This window comes from Balaenoptera physalus (genome assembly GCF_965194825.1).
Source record: "Balaenoptera physalus genome assembly, chromosome: 1".
NCBI lineage: Eukaryota > Metazoa > Chordata > Mammalia > Artiodactyla > Balaenopteridae > Balaenoptera > Balaenoptera physalus.
In genome coordinates, this window is record NC_138882.1 from 103,648,044 (window position 1) to 103,672,513 (window position 24,470).

Genomic DNA, 24,470 nt, shown 5'->3' on the forward strand with positions numbered 1-24,470 from the left:
GATGCAAATAGAAAATAGGTTTGCACATTTGTGAATAGTAAGGCTTCGGTTAACTCAATACAGCATAAGGCAATTCTATCAACTATTCTTGATTATGTTTGGGAAGGAAAGAAAAGGACCATTAGAAGATAATGTAGTGTAGCAGACAGGAAATAGACCAGAGGGTGATGCAGGGTGGGGGGAGGGAAGGATCTTAGGTAGTGAGTTGTAATTATATTACTGGGCAGTATTAGTGCCCAAAAAAAGGAATGGCAATCATGAATTTATAATTTATAAGCATGAATTTATGTAATGAGCTGACATACCCAGTTGTATGATTTTTCTCCATCAATGCTGAGCTACAGAGTGGATAAAATTTCCATAAATTTATTTATCCAAGTCTGCAGTTTGTAACAAGAATATGTTGGAATAACACTGGAGCTGGATGGGTGAATATATTTACAAGAAAATATTTTAATGTTGATGCATAACCCTTAGCTACATAACTAGGAGAAGTAAAAAGGCCGATGAGTGCAGAGAAGTTGATACTATTCAATGGCTTGGAGCTTTGCATGAGATTGAAGGATGGTTACATAACTAAGTACAATGAAGGATTTATATGGTTTTGGTGAGATTATTGGACATTTAAATATTTGATTCGATTTTCAATTATGACAATATTAAGAGGTAGGGTAATTAATAGGAATGGGTAGCTGAGATAGATGTAGAAATGAGAACATTAAAAAATTGAGAATCAAGGTCTCAGGACAGCTCATACACTTATACATAGAAGTCATCCAAAGGTGATAACAGGATACTGATGTTATGACAAAGAATATGAGCAAAAAGAGGAGTTTTTTGAAACAAAGAATAACACAAAACTCATAGAAGTTAGTAAGTGAAGTTAGTATATGATCACAAAAATACAGACAACTTACATAGCACAGGAATTATGTTCCAATACCAATTTTCTGACGGAAACTTTATGTCCTACAACTTAATCCAATTCTGACATGAACTACCCAAGTTAGTATCAGATCACACACGTTGAAGGCAAAGTTTTTAATTCTGACACTATACAGATTTAGTGTCAGATCCCACAAGTTGAGAGTCCCAGTGCCTCCCAACAAGACTTCCAGCCACAAGTGGGATCCTCAAGCCTACCCACATCTCTGCCTGACTTAGCTACAAATTCCAGGGTTCCCATGACCGCTGTTCAAGTTTGAAATGTTAGAATGATCCACAGAACTCACTGAAAGCACTGTATTTACAGTTTTACTACAAAGCATACAACATAGAACAGACAAATGGAAGAGAGAAATAGGCCAAGTTATTGGGAGGGAGGGGGACAGGCTATTTACTTTCCCTCTGGAGTCAGGGTGAGTCACTCTCCCAGTACATAGATATGTTCAGCAGCCAGGAAGCTCACCAATTCTTGTGGTTCTGAGTTTTTCTTCAGGGTTCATTACCTAGGCATGATTGATTAAGTCATTGGCCAAGTGACTGAACTCAATCTCCCCTCCCTGGAGTTCTGAAGGGGTGGTACTGAAAGGTTCAACCCTCTAATCATGTGGTTAGATTTTCTGGAGACCATCCCCCATCCTAAAGCTGGCTGGCACTCCCTAGAGAGTCACCCCCTTAGAGTAACAAAGACAGTCTTATCACTCAGGAAACTTAGAATTTTTGAAACCTGTGCCAGGAGCAAAGACCAAATATCTTTTGTTTGTTTGTTTGTTTGTTTTTATTCTACCTCAGGAGCAAAAGAAGCAGGGTTTTGGGGAGTGTTTTTTGTTTGCTTTTTCCAAAATGTAAGTCAGTCGGAAGATCAATTCTTTGGGGACTTTCTTTAATACAATCCAGAAATACAATACTATAGCATTTACTCAGCACTCTTACATTCTTTTGTATAAATTTTATGATATGAACTAAATAACAATAATGAGTAGGTTTGTTCCTTTGAATAAGAAAGGAGATCAGATTTATTGAACATTAACTGAAGAAATTTGTTAAGTGTTAGCTCATAGAATCTTCAATGAAAATTTATATGGGTAGAATTGAATTTACATCAAAGATGTAAAATCAATATTAAGTAATCATGAATTGAATTTCTGACCCCAGAGTCCGTATTTTTCCATTAGTTCCCTAAACTGAAGCACAGTAGAATCATTAAATGGGATTTCTTTTTTTGAACAAAATTTCTCTAGGAGAAATTCCCATGTTATTTTTATCATGCTCCGCAGTGGCTCCATATGCAGCTCTTATCCATAGGCCTCTGTAATCCACAACACTGATCCCTATGCTGAGTAGACTTTGTAGGTAGAAAGTATCTTATCCCCATTTCTGCTTCCTCCATATATCTTTAGATTCAGCTTCATAATATTGGGTACCAGTATGTTACAATACTGATATGTTATGTTACAATATGTTACAATAGACCCAGTTTCAGGAATAGTAACTCACAGTGTGTATTTTGTAAGAACCTCAGGCTAGAAAATTTGATTTTAGTAAAAAGAATAGTATTCATTTGTGTTGTTACAACTTGGCATTACCTTTTCCTCCATCATTTGTATTAGCATTAGAGCACTTAAAACAGTTTTGTCTTTCGATCATTAAGTTCAGGTTAATGGAAGTAAACAAGAGATGTTTGACCTATAGAATTTGACTTTTACATATTCATTCTTTTTATGTTCCTTATAGTCATGAAGGGTTTCTAAAAATTTCCCTGGCATTGTTTTCCATGTCGTCCTATCATGATCCAGTAGTGTAAATTGTGGCATCTTCTAGTAAAGAAAATTTCCTTTGGTATTTCCTCTACGGGGATTGACTTCACTCTAAAATTGCCACTGTGAGCTTTCCTCTAGTGACTGGTTCATGGACCTTGCCAACAGTTTATATGTTTAGAAAAAATGAACAATGACCAATGATGCCAAAGTCATGTAGAATCAGTACTTGCAATCGTTCAGCTATATGCTCCATTTTAAGTCATATAACCCATATAACATCTCACAGGAAATCATGGCAGAATAAAATAAATTATAACTAGATAGTGGTTTTGCAAAGAAAGGCTTCCTTTTTAGACTTGAGAACCACTCCAGGCCATGTAAATCCAATGCTACGTCTCTTTCTTCCCTTAAGGCATGATGTAATTCATATTCCTGCCTCTTACCCTTCCCCCCTCCACTGTCAGCTTCATAATGGAAGTTCACAAAAACATGACAGGATTTGTACTTTTTCTCAGCCTCCAGATGATTATCAGATGATTCCTGATGAGAAGTTACACCAGCTGAAAGCTTGCTTTGAATATTTTTCTATTTCTGTAATCCCCTGAGAGTTTTGTTGTCATATTTGTCCTGGGCCAGTAGGCAGCTTAGTAGATTATGGCTGATTGTGAAATTTTGACAAAAACACTGCAAAGTTGCAGTGCACTCCTTAACAAACTAATTAATTGGTATCTCACTGCTGGAATTACTCCAACAATTATATAATATTCTATATTTTGGGATAGAATTTTGACCATAACGAAGAACCAATGCTGCTAGGAGTTTATAAGTATGGTTGTAGTGCAAAATTTTTAAAACTGAACATGCATTTTTTCCTCTAGAATACATGTTTATTTATTTATAGATTTAATCTTAAGTTTCTCAAAATTAAACATGATACCTACAAGTACACCAGTTATAACAAACAATAATATAAATCCTGAATATTGCTTAATTGAGCCATTGGATCCATCTCTCAGTGATGACTGACAGAAAACAACCATGTATTTAATACTCTAAACATATATATAAAGCAAACAGTAATCTCAGCTATTCCTTTGTCCAGGATGGCATCCACTTATTGAGATAATCCCTTTAACATGAAACATCTAGAAAAGTTAGCATTTATTTCCATATTCAAACTTAATATAATCATTATCACAAATAATTAGCAACCATTTATTGATCATAAAATACACGTGTAATATCTAGCAAACTGATATAGAAAACCCTGGTTAAGGCACTATTATATAAGGAGAAGTTGAAATAAAGGTGGTAGTAATAATTTTTCTGCAGGTATGGATCTAGCAAATTCACTAATACTATTGCAGCTATGATAGGCAACATATTCCTAAAGCCAACAGTTGCCACAGCCTCCTAATCTACAGATTATGGCAAAGGAGGTATAATACTAGAGATAATATTTTGGATGGTAACTTTCTGACTCACTAGCTTCCTAATTGTAGACAGTTTTTTTCTGAGTGGGTCATTCCAGACAATTATCATAGACTCTATGCCTCTAAACACTTAACTATTTTTATAATAATTGAATTCCTTGTATTAAATTGATATTTATCTATAGTAGTATCTGTTAACAATAACTGAAAGATTCAGAAGAGAGTACAAATTATTTCTAATCACATAACCAAGCTCTAAAATGGTATATCATCATTAATGTTGCATTTTCATGTCCCTTTCTATTACACGTATCATTCTAAAGTTTTGATTATACTAGAAAAAATGTTTCCCATACTAAAATTTTGACAAATGATATATTTTAAGTATTTCCCTATGCCACATAAATTTTCTTTAAAACTCATGTTAAATTTTTTCAATATAATGGCCATTTATCAATCTTTGGGTAATTGCAATCCAAATACTCTTCCAATTTTTGTGGAAATTCCTAACCTTGTATGTCTCATAAAAAATCGAGAACCTCCCTCAACTACAAATCCAAAGTGCTAGATAGTTATCCATTGTTCCTGATAGCCCAATCCTTAATGCACAATTTAGGCTATACCAAAATGACACACAATGATGCACTCTTAAGCTTTGAGGGAGTGAGTGAAAGATGTGAAGGGAGTTGAAAAATTATTTATCACTCAAAAGTGGCATCACATTCCTGTTGATATTAGAGCCAACTGGGTCATTCTAAACAGAATGTTCCTATAAAATCACTTTGGCTTGGTTTTCTTGATACATGCCTACATGTTTTCCAATCCTGACTCGTATTTTCCTTCAGTTCTCTCTGGTACAGGTATCTTTCCAATGAACTTATTTTGTTCAGAAGTTAGCCAGGATCCATTTGTATTGTTTGCAATTTAATTAGTAACCAATGCATTTGGAGTGAGGAAAACATTCTTTAAAGGAGGGCAATGATTCAGGAGGAAATGGTGAACCAGGAAAAATACTTAGAAAACCTAAATAAGAATTAGCAATAAAATACTTTAAAAACATTAATTCATTAATTGGAGTAGATGTCTTTAAGTTAAATTCTTCCATATTGTATTACTCCATACCACTTACTCCATTGGTATACAATTTACAGGACAAATATTGAACAATAAACAGATACACTAAAAGTATATCTTTAAAGATTGGAAGAATCAATATTGTAAAAATGACTATACTACCCAAGGCAATCTACAGATTCAATGCAATCCCTATGAAATTGCCAACGGCATTTTTAACAGAATTAGAACAAAAAATCTTAAAATTTGTATGGAGACACCAAAGACCCCAAATAGCCAAAGCAATTTGAGAAAGAAAAATGGAGCTGGAGGAATCAGGCTCCCTGACTTCACACTATACTACAACGATATAAGGGCAGACAGCAGAAGCAAGAAGAACTACAGTTCTGCAGCCTGTGGAACAAAAACCACATTCACAGAAAGATAGACAAAATGAAAAGGCAGAGGACTATGTACAACATGAAGGAACAAGATAAAACCCCAGAAAAATAACTAAATGAAGTGGAGATAGGCAAACTTCTAGAAAAAGAATTCAGAATAACGATAGTGAAGATGACCCAGGACCTCAGAAAAAGAATGGAGGCAAATATTGAGAAGCTGCAAAAAATGTTTAACAAAGACCTAGAAGAATTAAAGAACAAACAAACACCTAGAAGAATTAAAGAACAAACAGAGGTGAACAATACAATAACTGAAATGAAAAATACACTAGAAGGAATCAATAGGAGAACAACAGAGGCAGAAGAACAGATAAGTGACCTGGAAGACAGAATATGGTAATTCACTGCCACGAAACAGAATACAGAAAAAAGAATGAAAAGAAATGAAGACAGCCTAAGAGACCTCTGGGACAACATTAAACACACCAACATTTGCATTATAGGGGTCCTAGAAGGAGAAGAGAGAGAGAAAGGATGAGAGAAAATATTTGAAGAGATTATAGTCGAAAACATCCCTAACGTGGGAAAGGAAATAGCCACCCAAGTCCAGGAAGTTCAGAGAGCCCCAGGCAGGATAAACCCAAGGAGAAACACACCAAGACACATAGTAATCAAATTGACAAAAATTAAAGACAAAGAAAAGTTATTAAAAGCAACAAGGGAAAAATGACAAATAACATACAATGGAACTCCCATAAGGTTAACAGCTGATTTCTCAGCAGAAACTCTACAAGCTAGAAGGGAATGGCATGATATATTTTAAGTGATGAAAGGGAAGAAACTACAACCAAGATTACTCTACCCAGCAAGGATCTCATTCAGATTCAATGGAGAAATCAAAAGTTTTAGAGACAAGCAAAAGCTAAGAGAATTCAGCACCACCAAACCAGCTCTACAAGAAATGCTAAAGGAACTTCTCTAAGTGGGAAACACAGGAGAAGAAAAGGACCTACAAAAACAAACCTAAAACAGTTAATAAAATGGTAATAGGAACAAACATATTGATAATCACCTTACATGTAAATGGATTAAATGCTCCAACAAAAAGACACAGGCTCGCTGAATGGATACAAAACAAGACCCATATATATGCTGTCTACAAGATACCCACTTCAGACGTAGGGACACATAAAGACTGAAAGTGAGGGGATGGAAAAAGATATTCCATGCATATGGAAATCAAAAGAAAGCTGGAGTAGCAATATTCATATCAGATAAAAGAGACTTTAAAATAAAGAATGTTACAAAAGACAAGGAAGGACACTACATAATGATCAAGGGATCAGTCCAAGAAGAACATATAACAATTATAAATATATATGCACCCAACATAGGAGTACCTCAAAACATAAGGCAAATGCTAACAGCTATAAAAGAGGAAATTGACAGTAACACAATACTAGTGGGGGACTTTTAACACCTCACTTACACCAGTTGACAGATCAAGACAGAAAATTAATAAAGAAACACAAGCTTTAAATGACACAATAGACCAGATAGATTTAATTGATATTTAGAGGGCATTCCTTCCGAAAACAGCGGATTACACTTTCTTCTCAAGTGCACACGGAACATTCTCCAGGATAGATCATATCTTGGGTCACAAATCGAGCCTCAGTAAAGTTAAGAACATTGAAATCATATCAAGCATATTTTCTGACCACGACACTATGAGATTAGAAATCAGTTACAGGGAAAAAAACGTAAAAAACACAAACACATGGAGGCTAAATAATACGTTACTAAATAACCAAGGGATCACTGAAGAAATCAAAGAGGAAATAAAAAAATACCTAGAGGCAAATGACAACAAAAACATGATGATCCAAAACTTATGGGGTGTAGCAAAAGCAGTTCTAAGAGGGAAGTTTATAGCAATACAATCCTAATTCAAGACACAAGATAAATCTCAAATAAAAAATCTAACCTTACACCTAAAGGAACTAGAGAAAGAAGAACAAACAAAACCCAAAGTTACTAGAAGGAAAGAAATCATAAAGATCAGAGCAGAAAAAATGAAATAGAAACAAAGAAAACAATAGCAAAGATCAATAAACCTAAAAGCTGGTTCTTTGAGAAGATAAACAAAATTGATAAATCTTTAGCCAGACTCATCAAGAAAAAGAGGGAGAGGACTCAAATCAATAAAATTAGAAATGAAAAAGGAGAAATTACAACGGACACTGAAGAAATACAAAGCATCATAAGAGACAACTACAAGCAACTCTATGCTAATAAAATGCACAACCTGGAAGAAATGGACAAATTCTTTGAAAAGTATAACCTTCCAAGACTGAACCAGGAAGAAAGAGAAAGTATGAACAGAACAATCACAAGTAATGAAATTGAAACTGTGATTAAAAATATCCCAACAGGGCTTCCCTGGTGGCGCAGTGGTTGAGAATCTGCCTGCCAATGCAGGGGACACGGGTTCGAGCCCTGGTCTGGGAAGATCCCACATGCCGCGGAGCAACTAGGCCTGTGAGCCACAATTACTGAGCCTGCGCGTCTGGAGCCTGTGCTCTGCAACAAGAGAGGCTGCGATAGTGAGAGGCCCGCGCACCGCGATGAGGAGGGGCCCCCGCTTGCCGCAACTGGAGAAAGCCCTCGCACAGAAACGAAGACCCAACACAGCCATAAATAAATAAATAAATAAATAAAATTAAAAAAAAACAAAACAAAAAAAACAAAACAACAACAACAAAAAACTGTTTAAAAAAAAAATCCCAACAAACAAAAGTCCAGGACCAGATGGCCTCACAGGTGAATTCTATCAAACATTTAGAGAAAAGCTAACACCAATCCTTCCCAAACTCTTCCAAAAAATTGTAGAGGAAGGAACACTCCCAAACTCATTCTACAAGGCCACCATCACCCTGATACCAAAACCAGACAAAGATACTACAAAAAAAGAAAATTACGGACCAATATCACTGATGAATATAGATGCAAAAATACTCAACCAAATACTAGCAAACAGAATCCAACAACACATTAAAAGGATCATACCTCATGATCAAGTGGGATTTATCCCAGGAATGCAAGGATTCCTCAATATACGAAAATCAATCAATGTGATACACCATATTAACAAATTGAAGAATAAAAAGCATATAATCATCTCAATAGATGCAGAAAAATCTTTTGACAAAATTCAGCACCCATTTATGACAGAAACTCTCCAGAAAGTAGGTATAGATGAAACATACCTCAACATAATAAAGACCATATACGACAAACCCACAGCAAGCATCATTCTCAATGGTGAAAAACTGAAAGCATTTCCTCTAAGATCAGGGCCAAAACAAGGGTGCCCACTCTTGCCACTATTATTCAACATAGTTTTGGAAGTCCTAGTCATTGCAGTCAGAGAAGAAGAAGAAATAAAAGGAATACAAATTGGATAAGAAGGAGTAAAACTGTCACTGTTTGCAGATGACATGATAATATACATAGATAATCCTAAAGATGCCACCAGAAAGCTACTAGAGAAAATCAATGAATTTGGTAAAGTTGCAAGATACAAAATGAATGCACAGAAATCTCTTGCATTCCTATACACTAACAATGAATGATTAGAAAGAGAAATTAAGGAAACAAGTCCATTCATCATTGCAACAAAAAGAATAAAATACCTAGGGATAAACTTACTTAAGGAGGTAAAAAATCTGTACTCAGAAAGCTAGAAGATACTGATGAAAGAAATCAAAGATGACAGAAACAGATGGAGAGATATACCATGTTCTTGGATTGGAAGAATCAATACTGTGAAAATGGCTATACTACCCAAAGCAATCTACAGATTCAATGCAATCCCTAAAAATTACCAATGGCATTTTTTACAGAACTAGAACAAAAAATCTTAAAATTTGTATCGAGACACAAAAGACCCCAAATAGTCAAAGGAATCTTGAGGGAAAAAAACGGAGCTGGAGGAATCAGGCTCCCTGACTTCAGACTATACTACAAAGCTACAGTAATCAAGAGAATATGGTACTGGCACAAAAACAGACATAAAGATCAATGGAACTGCATAGAAAGCCCAGAGGTAAACCCACTCACATGTGGTCACCTTATCTTTGATAAAGGAGGCAAGAATATAGAGTGGAGAAAAGACAGCCTGTTCAATAAGTGGTGCTGGAAAACTGGACAGCTACATGTAAAAGAATGAAATTAGAACACTAACACCATACACAAAAATAAACTCAAAATGGATTAAAGACCTAAATGTAAGACCAGACAATATAAAACTCTTAGAGGAAAACATGGGAAGAACACTCTTTGACGTAAATCACAGCAAGATCATTTTTGACCCACCTCCTAGAGTAATGGAAATAAAAACAAAAATAAACAAATGGGACCTAATGAAACTTAAAAGCTTTTGCACAACAAAGGAAACCATAAACAAGATGAAAAGACAACCCTTAGAATGGGAGAAAATATTTGCAAATGAATCAATGGACAAAGGATTAAACTCTAAAACATATAATCAGCTCATGCAGCTCAATATTAAAAAAAAAAAACCAATCAAAAAATGGGCAGAAGACTTAAATAGACATTTCTCCAAAGAAGACTTACAGATGGCCAAGAGGCACATGAAAAGATGCTCAACATTAGTAATTATTAGAGAAATGCAAATCAAAACTACAATGAGGTATCACCTCACTCCTGTTAGAATGGGCATCATCAGAAAATCTACACACAACAGATGCTGGAGAGGGTGTGGAGAAAAGGGAACCCTCCTACACTGTTGGTGGGAATGTAAATTGGTCCAGCCACTGTGGAGAACAGTATGGAACTTCCTTAAAAACTAAAAATAGAGCTACCATATGATCCAGCAATCCCACTCCTGGGCATGTATCTGGAGAAAACCATAATTTGAAAAGATACATGCACCCCAATATTCATTGCAGCACTGTTTACAATAGCCAAGATAATGTAGCAATGTAGCAACTAAATGTCCATTGACAGAGGAATGGATTAAGATGATGTGGTGATGTGGCACATATGTACAATGGAATATTACTCGGCCATTAAAAGGAATGAACTAATGCTATTTGCAGCAACATGGGTGGACCTAGAGATTGTCATACTGAGTGAATTATGTCAGACAAAGAAAGAGAAATATCATATGATATCATTTATATGTGGAACCTAAAAAAAAATGATACAAATGAAGTTATTTACAAAACGGAAACAGGTCCACAGACTTAGAGAACGAACTTATGGTTACCAGAGGAAATGGGTGGGGGTGGGGGAGGGTTAGTTAAGAAGTTTGGGATTGACATGTACACACTGTTATATTTAAAATGGATAAGCAACAAGGAGCTACTGTATAGCACAGGGAACTCTGCTCAACATTATGTAACAACCTAAATGGGAAAGAATTTGAAAAAGAATAGACACATGTATATGTATAATTACTTTGCTGTACACCTGAAACTAACAACATTGTTAATCAACTCTACTGCAATATAAAATAAAATGTTTAAAAACAAAGAAAATGGAGGACAGGAGGATCAAGAGAGTCGTGTTGGGGACTTCCCTGGTGGTCCAGTGGCAAAGAATCCACCTTACAAAGCAGAGGATGCGGGTTTGATCCCTGGTCAGGAACTAAGATCCCACATGCTATGTGACAACTAAGCCCATGCGCCGCAACTACTGAGTTCATGCGCCTCAACTAGAGCCTGTGTGCTGCAAACTACAGAGCCCACACGCTCCGGTATCTGTGCACCACAACTACAGAGGCCACGTGCCCTGGAGCCTGCACGCCACAACTAGAGAAGAGAAAACCTGCATACCACAACCAGACAGAAGCCTGCGCACTGCAACGAGGAGCCTGTGCACCGCAATGAAGAGCCCGCATGCCACAACTAAGACCTGACACAGCCAAAAATAAATTTAAAAAAAAAAGATGGTGTAGTAGGAGGATGTGGAGTTCACCTCCCCCACAAACACATCAAAAATATATCTACACCTGGAACAATTCTCACAGAAAACTAACTGGAAACTGGCAGAACATTTCCTATACAACTAAAGCTGCAAGAAGGATCTCCACATAACTGGGTAGGATGAGGGAGAAAAGGCATTGAGTAGGAACCTGCACCCCAGGGAGGGATCTGTGAGGAAGAGAAGGTCTACACAGGCAGACACTCCCTCTGGAGAGAGAGCTGGTTGACTCACAGTCAGAGCATCCCAGTCCTGGTGTTCTGCATGGATGAGACAAGCACCCTCACCTGCTGGAAAATCAACTGAGAAAGAAGGGCTGGAGAAGCCTAGACTCTACTTGCAAGGAGTGCACATGTGCTGGCTTGCTGACAATTCAGGCAAAGAAAGCCTTGCACTGGCGGCTGCCACCTCAACATGCTTTGTAATATGAAGGTGCAAACTCACTCCACACCATAGCCTGTCATGAAATCAGGGCAAAGATTTGTTCTAACTGTGCAGAGACAGACCAGGGCACCTGAGTTGTGATCTGGGCAGAGCAATGGAGACCATTGTCAGTGCACACACATGGGTGGTGGGTCTAGCTGGGCAGACATTATCAGTGCACACACCAGGTGGCACCACAGGAAAGTGCAGTGGCTAAGCACTGAATCTTGGCTAGACAGACCCTGGGAGAGAACTCAGTCTAGTTACACAGAGATAGACTGGATGGCCTGGAATGTGATCTGGATGGAGCCAGCACTAAAAATGCACAGTGGCTAAGCACTGAATCTCCAGAAGACAGGCCCTGGGTGAGAGTATGCTGTGATTCACTTCCCAGGGAGAGTGCCCTGGCTCTGCCCACTCCACACCACAGCTTAGCGCTAGATCTGGGGCAGGCAGGTATGGAAGAAGTCTGCCACAGAGGCTGCACAGATCTCAGGCAATAGCACAGCCACCTAAACTCCTATATCAACAATGCCTTGACCCCCAACCCCAGTCTACTCCACATCATAGCCTTTCACTAGATGTGGGATGAACACAAAAGAGAAAGGTATGTTACCTTGGGCTGCTTCTGAACAGAATGTGGGATGCATACACAGGTGGTGCTTAGTTTCACTGTAACCACATTGGCCTCACTTGCTTCAGTAATCTCCTTTGGGCAGGGCACATACTCAAAGGCAATGGAACCTGATCAAACCTGACCCTCTGGGCTTCTACTCCAGCAAATGGGGATCAGACCTCACCCCTGACAGGTCAATGACACCCATGGAGCAAAGAGTAAGTTCCACCTCACATTTAGCACAGGATCTAGATACAATAACATCAATCACACCCCGTATCAAGGGGATAAAAGCCAGCACACTCCAAGGAAAGACATGGCTGACACCCATAACAAAACTAGCCGTCACACCAAAAATATTGAACACACAGGTCAACAAAGGGAGGCTTCAACCTAAAAACACCTCTTCAACCACAGTAGATAACTGTTTCTCCTAAATTCATAGAAACAGAGTAAGTTAAGCAAAATGAAAAAGCAGAGGAACTACTCCTAATTAAAAGAACAAGAGACCTCACCAGTCTAATAGACCCCAAGTGTAAAAAGAAGAAAATAAAAATGCTAAAGGAATTAAGAAAGATTATTGATAGAAATGCAGATCACTGTAACAAGGAACTAGAAACTATAAAGATGAACAAATCAAAAATAGACAATTCAATTGACAAGATAAAAACCAATGTAAAAGAAATGAATAGCAGACTAAATGACAGAAAAATGAAAAAGTGATCTGGAAGATAGACTAATGGTAAATACCCAATCAGCAGAGCAGACAGAAAGACAAATAAAAAAGAATTGAAAGCAACATATGATATCTACAGGATAATATAAAGCATGCCAACTTACACATAATATGTGTTCCAGAAGGAGAAGAGAGAAACAAGGAGATCAAAATGTATTTGAAGAAATTATGGTTGAAAACTTCCCAAACTTAAAGGAAACAGATATCCAGGTACAGGAAACACAGAGGGTCCAAAACAAGGTGAACCCAAACAGACCCACACCAAGATATGTCATAATTAAAGTGGCAAATTTAAAGACAAAGATAGGATTCTAGAGGAAGCAAGAGAAAAGCAAAGAGTTAGTTACCAGGAAACCTCCATAAGGCTATCAGCTGATTTCTCTGCAGAAACTTTGCAGGCCAGAAGGGAATGGCATGATATATTAAAAGTCCTGAAAGGGAAAAGAAACTGCAGTTTAGGATACTCTACCCAGCAAAAATGTCATTTAGGATAGGAAGAGATAAAGAAATTTCTCAGAGGAGCAAAAACTAAAAGAATTCAGCAATAGTAAACCTACTCTAAAAGAAATATTGAAGGGTCTTCTGTAAATAGAAAAGAAGCAAGAATCTAAAGGAAGGGAAAATCACAATAGGAAAGGCAAATGTGTAAAGGGGTTGAAGATCATTTAAATAAACCAGTACTGAGATTTAAAATTAATAAAAACAATCGTAAAAGCGATTATAACTATATTTAACAGTAAAAGGATAAGCATGAAGAAGTAAACTAGGATGTTAAAATCATAATATGTGAGGAAGGGATGTATAAAAAAGTAGATCTTTCTTTTTTTTTATTTTATTTTTTGGCCGTGCAGCATGGCATGCAGGATCCAATTTCCCCGACCAGGGATTGAACCCACGCCCCCTGCAGTGGAAGCACAAAGTCTTAACCACTGGACCGCTAGGGAATTCCAAAAGTAAATCTTATAGAATGTGTTTGAACTTGAATGACTGTTAGTTTAAAGTAAGTAGATATAGTTACAGGTCAACATACTTGAACTCCATGGTAACCACAAATCAAAAACATGTAATAGATTCCAAAAACCAAACAGAAAGTAACTCAAGCATACTACAAAAGAAAATCATCAAATGACAAAAGGAAAAACAACAATAAAAAAATAAACAAAGAACTATAAAAACAACTGAAGACAAGAAATAAAATGGCAATAAGTACATACCTATCAATAATTACTTTAAATGTCGATGGACTAAAACGTTCCCATCAAAAGACATAGAGTTACAGATTGGATTAAAAAAAAATAACTGGGACTTCCCTGGCAGTCCAGTGGTTAAGGCTTCTTGCTTCCAATGCAGGGGACACGGCTTCAATCTGTGGTCAGGGAACTAAGATCTCACATGCCAAGCAGCCAAGAAATAAATAAATAATAATAAAAAAATAAAAAGCAAGGAAATAATTTTAAAAAAATCTACAGCATGCTGCCTACAAGAGACTCATTTCAGAGTGAAAGACACTGAAACTGAGGGGATGAGAAAAGATACTTTATGCAAATGGAAATGACAAGAAAGTGGGGTAGGAATATTCATATCAGTCAAAATAGACTTTAAAACAAAATCCATTAAAAAAAGAAAAACATTATATAAAGATAAAGAGATCAATACAAGAAGAGAATATTACGCTTATTAATGTATGTCTATTCAATATAGGAACACCTAGATACATAAGACAAGTACTAACAGGCATAAAGGGAGAAATTGACAATAATACAATAATAGTAGGAGACTTTAAGACCCCACAAACATCAATGGACAGATCATCCAGGCAAAAAATCAATAAGACAGCAGAAGTCCTAAGTGACCCAACTGACCAGCTGGACTTAATCGAAATCTACACGACACTATATTTTAAAAAAAAAAAAAGTATACACATTCTCTTCAAGAGTGTATGGAATGTGCTCTAAGATAGACCACATACAAGGACACAAAACAAGCCTCAACAAATTTAAGAAGATAGAAATTTTTTCAAGCAACTATCCAGACCACAATGGTACAAAACTAGAAATCAACCACAGATAGAAAAAAATGTGGAAAAAACAAACACATGGAGACTAAACAACAATGCTACCCAAAAACCAATGGTCAATGAAAAAATAAAAGAAATCAGAAAATATTATACTTTGAGACAAATGAAAAAGAAAAAGGCAATATTACAAAATCTTTGAGATGCAGCAAAAGCAGTTCAAAGAGGGAAGTTCATAGTGATACAGGCCTTCCTTAAGAAACAAGTAAAATCTCAAACAACCTAACCTACAACCTAAAAGAATTAGAAAAAAACAAACAAAATCTAAAGTTGGCAGAAAGAATGAAATAATAAAGAATGAAATAATAAAGGGAGGAAGTGAATAAAATACAGCTTAAAATTACAGTAGAAAAGATCAATAAAACCAAGATCTGGATTTTGAAAAAATAAGCAAAATCGACAAACCTCTAGCCAGACTCACCAAGAAGAAAAGAGAGGACCCTAATAAACAAAATAAGAAATGAAAGAGAAAAAATAACAACAATCTATACCACAGAAATACAAAAAATCACATGAGAATACTATTAACAGTTCTATGTCAACAAATTGGAAAACCTAGATGAAATGGACATGTTTCCAGAAACATATAGCCTGCCAAAATTGAGTGAAGAAAAATCAGGTAATTTGAACAGTCCAATCAACAGAAGTGAAATAGAATGTGTAATTAAAGCAACAACAACAACAACAACAAAAACCAAACCAAAACAAAATAAATCTCTCCAAACAAAAGTCCAGGACCAGATGGCTTCACTGGGGAATTATACCAAACAAACAAACAAAAAAAAAAGAAAAGGAAAGAACATGCCAAAATGCATTCTATGAAACCACCATCACCCTAATAACAAAACCAGTCAAAGACACTACAAAAAAGAAAAATCCAGGCCAGTATCTTTGATGCATATAGATGCAAAAATCTTCAACAAAATATTATCAAACTGAATCCAACAATACATAAAAATCATACACCATGATAAAGTTTGATTCATTCCAGTGTCACAAGGATGGTTTAACATACAAAAATCAATGTGATAAACCATATTAACAAAAGGAAAGACAAAAAACACATGATTATCTCAATTGACGAAGAAGCATTTAACAAAATTCAACACCCTTTGCGATAAAAACTCTCACCAAAGTGAATATAGAGGGAAGACATCTCAACATAATAAAAGCCATTTACAACAAACCAACAGCCACATAATACTTAACAGTGGAAAGCTGGAAGCCTTCCTGCTAAATTCAGGAGCAAGACAAGGGTGTGAATTCTCACCACTTCTATTCAACATAGTATTGGTAGCCCTAGCCACAGAAATCAGACAAGAAAAACAAACAAAAAGTATCCAGTTTGGAAGGGAAGATATGAAATTATCACTATTTGCAGATGACATGATAATTTACATAGAAAATCCTAAAGTTTCCACACAAAAACTATTAGAACTAATGAATGAATTTAACAAGGTAGAAGGATACAGGATTAATATTCAGAAATCTGTTGCATTTCCTTACACTAATAATGAAATACCAGAAACAGAAAGTAAAAAAAAGAAAAGAAAAGAAAAGAAAAGAAACCCCTGGGAATAAACTTAACCAAGGAGGTCAAAGGTCCATACACTGAAAACTATAAAACATAGAAAAAGGAAATTGAAGATGATTCAAAGAAATAAAAGATACCCCATGCTCTTGGACTGGAAGAATTAATATTGTTAAAATGGCCATACTACCCAAAACAATCTACAGATTTATTGCAATTCCTATCAAAATATCTGTCACATTTTTCACAGAATTAGAATAATCCTCAAATTTGTATACAACTGCAGAAGGCCTAGAATTTCAAAGCAATCCTGAGGAAAAAGAACAAAGCTGGACGCATAACCCTCCCAGACTTCAGACCATACTACAAAGCTACAGTAATCAAAACAGCATGGTACTGGCAGAAAAACAGACATATAAATTAATGGAACAGATAGAGAGCCCAGAAATATTCCCATACAACTATGGTCAATTAATCTATGACAAACGAGGCAAGAATATTCAATGGAGAAAATACAATCTCTTCAAAAGTGATGTTGGGAAAGCTGGGCAGCTACATGTAAATCAATGAAATTAGAACTCCCACACACCATATATAAAAATAAACTCAAAATGGTTTAAAGACCTAAATATAAGACATGACACTATAAAACTCCTAGAAGAGAACATAGGCATAACTTTCTTGGACATAAATCTTAGCAATATTTTCTTAGTCTCCCAAAGCAAAATAAATAAGAGCAAAAATAAACAAATGGGACCTTTCAAACTTAAATGCTTTTTCACAGCAAAAGAAACCATCAACAAAATGAAAAGACAACCTATGGAATGGGAGAAAATATTTGCAAATGATGCAACTGAAAAGGGGTTAATATCCAAAATATACAAACAGCTCATACAGCTCAATACTGACAAAACAAAAACCCAATCAAAAAATGGGCAGAAGACCTAAATAGACATTTTCTCACAGAAGACATACAGATGGTCAACAGGCACATGAATAGATGTTCAACATAGCTAATTATTAGAGAATTGCAAATAAAAACCACAATGAGGTAGCACCTCACACTAGTCAGTATGGTTATCATCAAAAAGCCTACAAATAATAAATGCTAGAGAGGGTGTGGGGAAAAGGGGACCCTTCTATACTGTTGGTGGGAATGTAAATTGGTGCCGCCACTATGGGGAACAGTATGGAAGTTCCTTATAAAACTAAAAATAGAGCCACCATATGATCCAGCAATCCCAGTCCTGGGTATATATCCAGAAAAAACAAAAACTCTAATTCAAAAAGATATATACACTGTAATGTTCATAGCAGCACTATCTACAATAGCCAAGACATGGCAGCAACCCAAGTGCCCATCAACAGAAGACTGGCTTAACAAGATGTGGTGTGTGTGTGTGTGTGTGTGTGTGTGTGTGTGTGTGTGTGTATATATATATAGTGGAATATTTCTCAGCCATAATAAAGAATGAAATATTGCCATATACAGCAACATAGATGGACTTAGAGAATATTATACTAAGTGAAGTAAGTCAGACAGAAAGACAAATATAATATCAGTTATATATGGAATTTTTAAAATAACACAAAAGAATCTATATACAAAATAGAAACATACAGATATAGAAAACAAACTTATGGTTAACAAAGGGGAGGTGAGGTATGATAAATTAGGTGTATGAAATAAACAGATAAAAAGTACCATGCATAAAATAGATAAGCAACAAGGATTTATTGTATAACACAAGGAATTATATGCAATATCTTGTAATAACTTATAATAGAAAATAATCTGAAAAATATATATACATATATAACTGAATCACTTTGCTTACACCTGAAACTAGCACAATATTAGAAATCAACTATGCTTCAAAAAAAAAAAAAACCCTCTAAAACTAGGAATAAAGGGAGAACTTCCTCAACTTGATAAAGAACATTTATAAAAACCGTACAGCTAGCATCATACTTAATGTTTAGAAAGTAAAATCTTTCCTACTAAGGCACAGATATCCCCTCACTACTCTTTTCAACATTGTACTAGAGGTAATAGCTAATACAATAAGAAAGGGAAATAAATGTTAAACAGATTGGGAAAGAAGAAATAAAACTGACTTTGTTCACAGATAACATAATTGTTCATGTAGAAAATCTCAGAGTTAAAATAAAAGAACTATAATAAGTGATTACAGCAAGATTACAATATACAAAGTTAATATATAAGTCAATTGCTTTAATAAATACCGTCAATGTATAATTGAAATTTGAAACTAAAAACAATACCATTTACAAAAAATAATACTTAGGTATGAATCTAAAATATGTATAGGATCTATATTTAGAAAACTACTAAACTCTGATTAAGGAAATCTAGCAAGATATAAATGGAAGGATATTATGAATTCATGGATTGGAGGACAATATCATTAGATGTCAATTCTACCCAACCCAACTTGATCTATAGATTCAATGTAATCCCAACTAAAATTTCAGCAAGTTTATACATAGATATCAACAAATTGATTCTAAAGTTTATATGGAAAGGCAAAAGACCCAAAATAGCCAACACAGTACCAAAGAAGTTGGAATGATACAACCCAACCTCAAAGCTGCAGTAACAAAGACAGCATATATTAGGAAAAGAATAGACACATAGATCAGTGGAACAGAATAGAAAGCCCAGAAATAGATTCATACAATTTTGTCAACTGATCTTTGACAAAAGATCAAAGGCAATTCAATTGAAAAGGATAGTCTTTTCAACAAATAGTGTTGGAACAACTAGACATCCATATGAAGGAAAAAAAAAAAAAAGGAATCTAGACACAGACCTCACACATTTCACAAAAATTACCTCTAAATGGATCATATGTAAAATGCAAAAGTACAAAACTTCTAGAAGATAACATAGGGGAAAATCTAGCTGACTTGTGATTGGCAGTGAGTTTTTAGATACACCAAAACATGATCCATTAAAGAAAAAATTAAGTTGAAATTTATTAAGATCAAAGACCTCTGCTCTGTGAAAGACACTGTTAAGTTAGTGAAAATACAGGGGAAAAGTCTTTGCAAAATGCAAAATGCATATCTGATAAAGGACTTGTATCCCAAATATGCAGAGAACTCTTAAAACTCAACAGTAATATAAGAAAGAACCCAATTTTAAAATGGGCAAAGGATTTGAACAGACACTTCACAAAGAAGATATGCAAATGGAAAATAAGCATATTAAAAGATGTTCAGTCCCAGGACCTGGCTTCATCCGCTGGTGGGTGGACATCATCCCCAGGATCTCCTGGACCCCAACTCCACCCACCAGTGAGCTGGCACTATCCCCAAGGCCCCCTGGGGTTCTGCAGTGAACTGCTTCCTGACCCAGCCCTGCCAAGCAGTAGCTGGTATTCTCTGCACAAGGCAGGGCCTGGCAACCAACCAACTTGACCAGAGGCCCACCAAGCCTACCAGGCCATCCACAGTAGTAGTTTATAATTGCAAAAGACTGGACACATGACTGTCCATGAATTGAGGATTGGTTGATTTGGTACATCTATGCAATAAAATACTAGTCAGCTCTTAAAAAAAGGCATCAAAGTGCTGAAGGAAAGAACTGCCAAACAAGAATACTCTACTGGAAAAGTTGTCCTTCAAAGTTGAAGGAGAGAGAAAGAGTTTTCCAGACAAGCAAAAGCTAGTGGAGTTCATTAGCACTAGACTGGCCTTACAAGAAATGTTAAAAGGACTTCTTTAAGCTGAAATAAAAGGGCATTAATTAGTAGCAGGAAAACATATGAAAGTGTAAATCTCACTTGTAAAGGTAAATATTTGGTAAAACTCAGAATGATTTAATGCTGTAAAGGTGGTAGGTAAATCACTTACAAAGCTTGTATGAAGGTTAAAAGATAAAAGTAATAAAAATAACTCTAACTATAATAATTTGTTAATGGATACACAAAATATACAGATAAAAATTGTGACATCAAAAATATAAAATGTTGGGGAAGGGGAGGAAAATGTAGAGTTTTGTAATGCATCCAAACTTAAATAATCAACTTAACATAAACTGTTATAAAAAGACGGCAGCTTATATGTAGAATGACTACCAAGGTATTAAGTAGGGAAAAGAAAGCAAGATGCTACTGTTTTGGTAAAATGAACAAAGGAATACGTATATGTAAGTACTTGTATAATTATAGATTATGTTTACAAGAATACATACATACAAAACAGGTAAAATTGGTTCCTCTAAGAAACATAAGTCGAACTTGAAATTTTTGAACTCTTCTAATATGTTCATGTATTGACTTTTTCAAAAATAAGCTTTAAGTTTTTTATTAGGTACCTAAAGAAAAGTAAATGGATAGTGGGAATTTTCCATTGAGTTTAAGCTTCATAATGACAAAAATTTTTTTTCTGCAATAACCATTATTTTATGAGTTAGCATCAACTTTAATTCATGGTTATGGCATTATGTGTTGAATATATTAAATATACTAGTGAAGGCAAAAATAATGAATGCTAATATTAATACCAGGTAAAATAGAATTAAGTGGAAAATCATTAAATGGAATAAATATTGTCATTTTGTGGTAATAAAAGTTACAATCATCAGTGAATATATAACCATCATGAATTTAACGCATAAAAATCATATCACTAAAAATATATGAACTACTAGAAATGTTAAATTTGCAAATGATCATTTATTTTTATCAAGATTAAGCAAAATAATTAATTTTAATACTAAAATTACTAAGATTGATCATATAATATGTATAAAGTTTATGAAACATATATTTCAGTATATTCAGGTTGTATGAAAATAATAGCATAGAATATTAAAAATCCCAAAATAACTATGTCAGAAAATGAGTATTAAACTCCAAGAGACCTAACTCTGAAGCTCATGATATGTGGAGAAAGAGAGAGAGAGAGAGGGAGGAACAAAGGAAGAAGGAGGGAGAGAGGGGGTGGGAGGGGAGAGAGAGAAAAAGAGAGACAGACTGACTCAATTATGTATTGTTGTAGAAACTGGGGATACATAAAACCAAGAAACAGAAAAGAAAAAATATTTTCTTGGACCTTATACTCTAGTGAGAGAAGAGAGGCAATAAAACATAAGCAATTATATATAATATATATGAGATAGTTTTAGTTCTATTAAGGAAAATACATCACAGTAAGGAACTAGAAAGTGAAGAGAGCTGTTGATATTTTTGAAGAAGTTTTTAGAGAAGAACTCTATTGTATGTTTGGAGAGTATTGATGGCATTTTCTGAAGAATTAAGTCCTGTGCATATCTGTGAGAAAGGTATTACAGGAAAGAAAGCAATTACATGAAAAAGTACTTAAATGGAACATGCATAACAGTTTGAATAGTAAGAAAAGAACTTTAGCTGCAGAATTGTTAGCAAAATGGTGGATATTAGAAGATGAAGGCATATAGTTAACAATGAGAAAAATTATGTAGGGACTGATAAGTCAAAGTGGGAACTTTATGTTTTATTATTAATTAGAAGGAAAGCCATGGGAGGGTTTAAAGAATAGGGATGACATGATTTAACTTATATTTTCAAAAGTTTTTCAGTATCAATGGTGGAAAATACTTCGAGAAGCAAGAAAGAAAATACGGAAACATTAAAATTGCAAGATTTCATGTGAGTTATAAAGGTTGACTGGGATGAGGTTTTTATACTGTAAGTAGTGAGAAGAAATTGAATTCTGGATACTATATTAAGGTAGAGATTGCAGGCTTTTATGATGAAATGAAGATGAGGTAAAGGGAGAAGTTCAGGATGGTTCCAAAATTTTTGTTCTAAGTAAATGGAAAAGGTGAATAGCTATTTATTAATAAGAGAAAGGCTAGAGAGAACAAAATTTTACAATGGGGGAATTAAGAGCTTGGTTTTAGACATGCTACATGTGAGATACCTTTCAGACTGCCAAGGGTGAACCAAACATTTGGATATAAAATATAGTTCCAGAGAAAGATAAGGTCTAGAAACACAAATTGGGTATCATCAGAATACAGACAGTATTAAAAACTATATGACTAGATGAGATCATATAAGGAAAGAGTATAGGCACATCCATTGCATTAGTCAAAATGGTGGAGTAGAAAGATGCTGAGCTCACCTCTTCTCGTGGGCACAAGAAAATTACAATTTACAGAATACTTATCAATGAAAAAGACAAGACCCTACCAGAAGAGATCATGTACAACTAAAGATATAAACAAAAAAACACAATAAGACAGGTAAGAGGGGCAGAATTGCAGTACAGTCAGACCCATATCCCCAGGTGGGCAACCCCCAAACAGGAGAATAATTACAATTACAGAAGTTCTCTCCAAGGAGCAAGGGGAGGGGTTGGGGTCCACACTGAACTCCCCAGCCTGGGAGTCCTGCACTGGGAAGACAAGCACCAGAACATCTGGCTTTGAAGGCCAGCATGGCTTAATTTTTGAAGGCCAGAGAGCTGTGAGAAATAGAGATTCCACTCTTAAAGGGCACACACAAAATCTCACATGCTCTGGGATCCAGGACAGAAGCAGTAATTTGAAAAGGGCCCAACATACCTACTGAGCTTTTAGATTCTCCCAGAGAGGCAAGAGGCAATTGGAGCTCATCGTGGGGACAAAGACACTGGTGGAAGTCATTGTGGGGAGCTCTGGTGCTGGCAAGCACCATTTTGGAATCTTCCCTCTAGTGTATTAACCTCAGGACGCAGCTCCACCCACACTCACCAGCCTTTAGACACCAGTATTGGAATGCCTCAGGCCAAGCAACTAACTGGGCAAGGACACAGATCCACCCACCAGCAGACAGGCTGCCTTAAGACCCCCTGAGCCCACAGCCAATCAGAAATAACCTTGCCCATCAGAGAGTCCAGGACCAGGCCCTACCCAAGAGTGCTCAGGCACTAGATCTGGGACCCGAGGGCCCTGCATCCAGAGACCCCTGGACCAAGATCCACCCAAAAGTGGCAGGCACCAGCTCCAGAGTTGCCAGTCCTCCCACCAGTGAACCTGCCATAACATCAGGACCATCCTCACCCACCAGTAGGTGGATATCAGCCCTAGGAAAACCACAGCTCCACAGCCTGCAAACCCAGCCCATCCATCAGCAGTCCAGCAACAGCCCTGGGACTGGCTGGGCCCTCACCCTGCCTACCACCAGGCTTTGGAATATCTTGAACTTGCAGCCAGCTCTGTCAGGAACTGGCCACAATCACCAGTGGTCCAACATCAGCTCTGGGAACCATGGGCCCTGCAGCCAGACACCAGGTCCTGGCTTATGCCTGCCAGTGGGCCAGTACTAGAGTCAGGACCTGGCTTCACCCACTGGTGGGTGGACACCATCACCAGGATCTCTTGGACCCCAGCTCCACCCACCAGTGAGCCAGCACTATCCCTGAGGCCCACTGGGGTTCTGCAGTGAACTGCTTCATGACCCAGCCTTGCCAAGCAGCAGCTAGCAGACTCTGTATAGTG

The 24,470-nt window shown here is 36.3% G+C and overlaps 1 long non-coding RNA gene across 1 annotated transcript; it reads left to right on the forward strand.

The window, feature by feature from the left end:
* Nucleotides 1-1,076: 1,076 nt before the first annotated feature.
* Nucleotides 1,077-16,239, forward strand: LOC309656520. Its single transcript, XR_014261420.1, has 2 exons — nt 1,077-2,388; nt 2,420-16,239. It is a non-coding gene; the product is annotated as an uncharacterized lncRNA (long non-coding RNA).
* Nucleotides 16,240-24,470: the final 8,231 nt, after the last annotated feature.